We start from the raw sequence: 7,500 nt of genomic DNA on the forward strand, positions 1-7,500 counted from the left end.
AGTTGCGAAAAAAAAAAAATCCAACCGGGCCGTTCTCAAATAATTAATAAATGAAAAAGTTTTATTTTTTATTTTCAATTTTTAACGAAATCTTAAAGGAAAATGATTTGTGGTTCTTAAAAGAACCGGTTTGTTGTTAATAATAATAAAAGAGATTATTATTAATCTTAAGCTCTCTCTCCCCTGATACGCCTCGCCAATTGAATATCTTTCGGCATGATCGTTACTCGTTTGGCATGAATGGCGCACAAATTTGTATCTTCGAAAAGACCGACGAGATAAGCTTCGCTCGCTTCTTGCAACGCCATTACCGCGGAACTTTGGAAACGCAGATCCGTTTTAAAGTCTTGAGCGATTTCTCTGACCAGTCGTTGGAACGGTAATTTTCGGATCAATAGTTCGGTGCTCTTTTGATAACGTCTAATTTCTCTCAAAGCCACGGTGCCCGGTCTGTAGCGATGAGGTTTTTTAACTCCTCCGGTTGCCGGTGCACTTTTTCTCGCCGCTTTGGTCGCCAACTGCTTTCGGGGCGCTTTTCCTCCGGTCGATTTACGAGCGGTCTGCTTGGTTCTGGCCATGATAATAAAACACGTTCGCGGACGTACTAGAACACCAAATCACTAACACTCGTCGACAGATAATGGCCGCACGAACGTCCGTCCGTTTAATTTGTACCCGAGCGTTTTCTCTTCTCATTGGTCCAATCGACCTTTTTGGGCGTGGCGAATTCCGACTCGACAAAACCGAAGCGCCGGACCGTTTTCGGTCAGTTGATCGTGGCACTTCGGACGGTTTTGTTTGTTATATATCGATCAGAGAACTCGGCTCGTATTAAAAATGACCGGTAGAGGGAAAGGCGGCAAAGGTTTGGGAAAAGGTGGTGCAAAGCGACATCGCAAAGTGTTGAGGGATAACATTCAGGGAATAACCAAGCCGGCCATTAGAAGATTGGCCCGTCGCGGAGGCGTGAAACGAATTTCCGGATTGATTTACGAAGAAACTCGTGGCGTTTTAAAGGTGTTTTTGGAAAACGTCATCAGAGACGCGGTAACCTATACGGAGCACGCCAAAAGAAAAACGGTAACGGCAATGGACGTGGTGTACGCCCTAAAAAGACAAGGTAGAACTCTTTACGGATTTGGTGGCTAAATTTTTCGTCGATCTTGCGGAAACACAAAAAAAAAAAAAAAAGGTTCTTTTCAGAACCACAAAATACGTTCCAAAGATTATTCGTTATTTCGAGTATAATGCCCAACAAACCATTATCGAGTCGAGGTAAGTTTTGAATTTTTAATTTCTCCCCGTGTTAGTGTGATTATTAAATCTGTGAAATAAAGGAAACGAAATCTCAAATAGAAAAGTATTTGTGGTCCTTACAAGAACCGTCTTCCTTCCCGGCGAAAACTTTATTTAGCTTTGTTGTCGGTTTTCTTAGGCAACAGAACCACCTAGCGATCTTAACTTCGGATAATAATTTGTTCAATTCCTGGGATCGGCAATTGTAAATGTCGAGGTATTATACCGGTTTTCTTATAGTCCGAAAGAGAAAACGTAAAAAGAAGGAACGTTTCTTTTTTTTTTTTTTTTTAATAATCTGTTAAATAAACGAAACGAAATCTCAAATAGAAAAGTATTTGTGGTCCTTAGAAGGACCGTTTTCCCATCGTCTTCCCTCGCCGCAATTTTTATTTTGCTTTGTTGTCGGTTTTCTTGGGCAAAAGAACCGCTTGAATGTTCGGCAAAACACCTCCCTGAGCGATCGTTACTCCCGATAATAATTTGTTCAATTCCTCGTCGTTTCGGATCGCCAGTTGTAAATGTCGCGGAATGATTCTGGTTTTCTTATTGTCCCTCGCCGCGTTACCGGCCAATTCCAAAACTTCGGCGGCCAAATATTCCATTACGGCCGCCAAATATACCGGAGCTCCGGCGCCGACCCTCTCCGCATAGTTTCCTTTCCGAAGTAATCGGTGAATTCTACCTACCGGAAACTGTAAACCGGCCCTGCTAGAACGAGACTTCGCTTCTCCCTTTGACTTTGCCTCCTTTTCCGCGTCCCGACATCGTTATTACCGTTAATAGTACACGCACGAACGTTAACAGCACAATGACGCTCTCGCAGACCGTGGGCGCGCTATTTATAGGACATGGGCATGGACCAATGGGATTAGCGCTTCGGCGAACGATGCCCGGGGGCGGAGCTTGTCGGCCGACTCGGTTCTCAAATAAATAGCTGCGGCCCGGTGTGGGCCTTGTCAGTCCGTTACTTTGCGCGCGTCTAATCGATTGTAGAAAATGCCACCGAAAGTAAGCGGTAAAGCGGCGAAAAAAGCCGGCAAGGCTCAAAAAAATATTTCGAAGAGTGATAAGAAAAAGAAACGCAGGAGGAAGGAGAGTTACGCAATTTACATTTACAAAGTGTTGAAGCAAGTTCATCCGGATACTGGCATTTCGAGCAAAGCCATGTCCATTATGAATTCGTTCGTAAACGACATTTTCGAAAGGATTGCCGCCGAAGCTTCTCGTTTGGCTCACTATAATAAGCGATCCACTATTACTAGCAGAGAGATTCAAACGGCCGTGAGATTGTTGTTGCCCGGAGAGTTGGCCAAGCACGCCGTCAGTGAAGGGACCAAAGCCGTCACAAAATACACCAGTTCTAAATAAATGAGCGTCGACTTGGAGAGTGTAAATTCACCAAAAACGGTTCTTTTCAGAACCACAATTTTTATATATTAATCAATTCGTTTATTCATATCTTTCTTTCTTATTTTTTTTTTTTTCGAATCATAGTTAGATAAAAGTGCTTATCGTCGAAATAAATGGCAGGAACCCGGTTTCGCGTTTATTTCGATTGACGTTTTTGGTTAGCAAAATTGAATTTTCCTATTTTTTTATTTAATTAGGTCAGTTCGTGTTGAACGTAGTTTTGATTACTTTTTATTTGAGTGTGCTTAATTTTGTTTGTGTTTGTTTAGTTTTTGCGAATTGTGGTTCGTTTTGGTGAAGTTTTGCATGTTTTTTTTTTTGGTTTGGTTGATTTGGGTTTGTTACACGGTTAATTTTGGTTTCTTTTGCTGAATTTTCGCTAGTTTTGGTTACTTTGGTTTATTATTTCCAGTTTCGGCCGCTATTGGTTAGTTAGGATTATCGTTAGTTTTGGGTTTGTTTAGGATAATTTTGGCTTGTTTTTGTTAATTTTGACTACTTTTGCTTAATTTTGCTTAGTTTTGGTTACTTTGGTTTATTATTTCCAGTTTCGGCCGCTATTAGTTAGTTAGGGTTCATTTCGGTTAGTTTTTGTGAACGTTTCCTATTTTTGCTTAATTATCGTTAGTTTTGGTTTGTTTAGGATAAGTTTGGCTTGTTTTTGTTAATTTTGACTACTTTTGCTTAATTTTGCTTAGTTTTGTTTACTTTGGTTTATTATTTCCAGTTTCGGCCGCTATTAGTTAGTTATGGTTCGTTTCGGTTAGTTTTTGTGAACGTTTCCTATTTTTGCTTAATTATCGTTAGTTTTGGTTTGTTCAGGATAAGTTTGGCTTGTTTTTGTTAATTTTGACTACTTTTGCTTAATTTTGCTTAGTTTTGGATAATTTGGTTTGTTTTGCCGAACTTTGGCCAATTTTGGTTTGTTATGATTAATTTTGCTTAGTTGTGGTTATTTTTGTTCCTTTTGGTTAGTTTTGTTTAATTTTGGTTATATTCGGTTAATTTTGGTTAGTTTTGCTTATTTTTGCTTTGTTTCGGTTAGTTTTGCTTATTTTTCTCTGCTCGCGGCTAGCGGCAAAAACCTTTTATGGGAGTATATGTTAAAATGAATAAAATAAAAAAAAAAAAACAAAACTCTCTTCCCGCTGGTCCGCAATATTAAAGAAGACGGACTTATAAATGTTTAATAATGAATTTATTAAATCGCGAGAAAAAAAAATGCAAACACCCGAAATTAAAAATGATGGAGAGTATCGTCCGACAAAATCCGGGGACGGCGATTTATTTTTAAGTCGGAACCGGAACCGGCGGTCAGTTAACAAAAGTAAGTAAAGAAAAAAAAATATTTGAAAAAGTGCCCGCTTTAACCAAATCGAACGTAACCACGAGCGAAAGTTTCGCTCCGAACTTTATTTGCCCGCCGCAGCCGATATTCGGGTTTTCACGTGAAACGTTCGGAAGACTAAGGAATGGTCCGTTACCTATAATAGGTGAGATGGTCTCGAGCGCGACCGCCGCGTCGTGCGTATAGACACTTCTCCCTTCGCAGAGCAAAATGCTTTTTCGATCGTTAGATCGCCTTCGAGTCGACCGTTTGGCGCGATTAATTGGCTCGCTTAACATTTTCGTATCGTGGGTTCAATTTTTTAAGAAAAATTGGTTTCCTTCATCGGTACGGGAACGTAGACCGTTTTTCGTTTGCCATCGGCCCGTCTTCGTAGCAGCGATTGCTCGAGCGTTCGAAAACATTTTAAGGCTCCGCACCTTATACAGCTAGATCGCGAACTTAGCGGGTGTTTTAAAGTAAGATTTGGCACTTCGTGGTTCGAAAGCGGTCGCCCTATAATATTTTTCTTCCGAAAAATTTGCGATAACTCTCATCTAACCGAGCGAGTTTATATGCGAATCCGGAACGTTTCTTTCGAGAAATCTCGTGTCGCTTTCAATCTAGCGAAGAGTGATCGAGAGAATGTCCGAAAATTTCCGTCGATCGACGTTCGTTGCCCGAGGCACATCGGTTCGACGCGCGCCGCATTTTAAAGCTTATTATGCGCGCGCGAGTCGGATTGTTTGATCGCGCACTCACGTCGTCTCGATATTTATTACCAACAAAAAAAAATTGGACGGATCGCGTCCGAATAATAATAATAACGAGTGTGGCGTCGGGAACGGTTCATTTCCGTACTCGCACGCTATCACCGCCACACAAAGTGGTCGCGTCTGTTTCTATTTAAAAATAAAATAAACGCGTTTCGCGCGCGTAATTATTATTTTTAAAAAAGAGACTGTTTGTTGTCGTACCGCGCCCGATCGTCGTCATCCGTGGCGGCGGCGGCGGCGGCGCGCTCGACACGTAGAACAGCTCCCTGGTTGATCCTGCCAGTAGTCATATGCTTGTCTCAAAGATTAAGCCATGCATGTTTCAGTACAAGCCAAATTAAGGTGAAACCGCGAAAGGCTCATTAAATCAGTTATGGTTCCTTAGATCGTACCCACAATTACTTGGATAACTGTGGTAATTCTAGAGCTAATACATGCAAACAGAGGTCCGACCGGAGACGGAAGGAGTGCTTTTATTAGATCAAAACCAATCGGTGGCGGGTTCGCGCCCGACATCGTTCAACTTGGTGACTCTGAATAACTTTACGCTGATCGCACGGTCTCGCACCGGCGACGCATCTTTCAAATGTCTGCCTTATCAACTGTCGATGGTAGGTTCTGCGCCTACCATGGTCGTAACGGGTAACGGGGAATCAGGGTTCGATTCCGGAGAGGGAGCCTGAGAAACGGCTACCATATCCAAGGAGGGCAGCAGGCGCGCAAATTACCCACTCCCGGCACGGGGAGGTAGTGACGAAAAATAACGATACGGGACTCATCCGAGGCCCCGTAATCGGAATGAGTACACTCTAAACCCTTTAACGAGGATCAATTGGAGGGCAAGTCTGGTGCCAGCAGCCGCGGTAATTCCAGCTCCAATAGCGTATATTAAAGTTGTTGCGGTTAAAAAGCTCGTAGTCGAATTTGTGTCTCGCGCCGCCGGTTCATCGTCCGCGGTGTTAACTGGCGTGCCGCGAGACGTCCTGCCGGTGGACTTAGCCCGTTCACGCGGGCGGTCCAACTCAATCCTGCCGCGGTGCTCTTCATTGAGTGTCGAGGTGGGCCGGCACGTTTACTTTGAACAAATTAGAGTGCTTAAAGCAGGCTAAAACTTCGCCTGAATACTGTGTGCATGGAATAATGGAATAGGACCTCGGTTCTATTTTGTTGGTTTTCGGAACCCCGAGGTAATGATTAATAGGAACGGATGGGGGCATTCGTATTGCGACGTTAGAGGTGAAATTCTTGGATCGTCGCAAGACGGACAGAAGCGAAAGCATTTGCCAAAAACGTTTTCATTGATCAAGAACGAAAGTTAGAGGTTCGAAGGCGATCAGATACCGCCCTAGTTCTAACTGTAAACTATGCCAGCTAGCGATCCGCCGACGTTCCTCCGATGACTCGGCGGGCAGCTTCCGGGAAACCAAAGCTTTTGGGTTCCGGGGGAAGTATGGTTGCAAAGCTGAAACTTAAAGGAATTGACGGAAGGGCACCACCAGGAGTGGAGCCTGCGGCTTAATTTGACTCAACACGGGAAACCTCACCAGGCCCGGACACCGGAAGGATTGACAGATTGAGAGCTCTTTCTTGATTCGGTGGGTGGTGGTGCATGGCCGTTCTTAGTTGGTGGAGCGATTTGTCTGGTTAATTCCGATAACGAACGAGACTCTAGCCTGCTAACTAGGCGTATTTAGACATCTCAAAGGCCGGCCGGCTCGGGGTTCGCCCCGTTGTCGCGCGCGGTTTTTACTGTCTGCGTACAAACAATTCTTCTTAGAGGGACAGGCGGCTTCTAGCCGCACGAGATTGAGCAATAACAGGTCTGTGATGCCCTTAGATGTTCTGGGCCGCACGCGCGCTACACTGAAGGAATCAGCGTGTCCTCCCTGGCCGAGAGGCCCGGGTAACCCGCTGAACCTCCTTCGTGCTAGGGATTGGGGCTTGCAATTGTTCCCCATGAACGAGGAATTCCCAGTAAGCGCGAGTCATAAGCTCGCGTTGATTACGTCCCTGCCCTTTGTACACACCGCCCGTCGCTACTACCGATTGAATGATTTAGTGAGGTCTTCGGGACCGATACGCCGATGGCGTTTCGGCGTCGTCGATGTGTCCGGGAAGTTGACCAAACTTGATCATTTAGAGGAAGTAAAAGTCGTAACAAGGTTTCCGTAGGTGAACCTGCGGAAGGATCATTAAAGTGATAATAAAAATTACACAGTTTGTCTTTATTTAGTCGAACGAATTTTTGTCGCTGACGCTCGGTCGAAAATATCTCGCGTCGATCTTTAAGTCGGCCCGCGATTAAATTCGACGACTACGACGACCACTCGACCACCGTAAAAAAGGGGAGAGAGGAGTAGGAGTAGGAGGAGCGCCGACAAAATTCCGGGTACCTAGACGGAACTCGAAGCGCGAAACCTAGTTTCGCGCTCGCCGTCGACAAGGTGTCAAACGATATTCGCCCGGAGCACCGAAAAGTACTTACACCCACCCGCGACCCGCGAGGAGGTGTGTATATAAACTTTAAACCGGCGCGGGTCGTCCGAACGCGAACGCGCGCGCGCCTACCGTCTGAATAATAAAGAACAAAGGGCGCGCGGCGAAGTGTTCCGTCGGATAGACCGGCCCGAAATCGAACTTTTTTTTTTTTTTTACGTCGAAAGGTATATACCTCGCCTTCCGTAAAAA

The 7,500-nt window shown here is 44.5% G+C and overlaps 1 non-coding gene across 1 annotated transcript; it reads left to right on the forward strand.

Moving 5' to 3' along the window:
• Positions 1–5,075: 5,075 nt before the first annotated feature.
• LOC132695962 (small subunit ribosomal RNA) lies at positions 5,076–7,007 on the forward strand. The gene has a single exon (XR_009617956.1). It is a non-coding gene; the product is annotated as a small subunit ribosomal RNA (ribosomal RNA).
• Positions 7,008–7,500: the final 493 nt, after the last annotated feature.

The sequence above is a fragment of the Cylas formicarius genome, unplaced genomic scaffold, assembly GCF_029955315.1.
Source record: "Cylas formicarius isolate icCylForm1 unplaced genomic scaffold, icCylForm1.1 PGA_scaffold_177__1_contigs__length_28352, whole genome shotgun sequence".
Classification (NCBI taxonomy): Eukaryota; Metazoa; Arthropoda; class Insecta; order Coleoptera; family Brentidae; genus Cylas; species Cylas formicarius.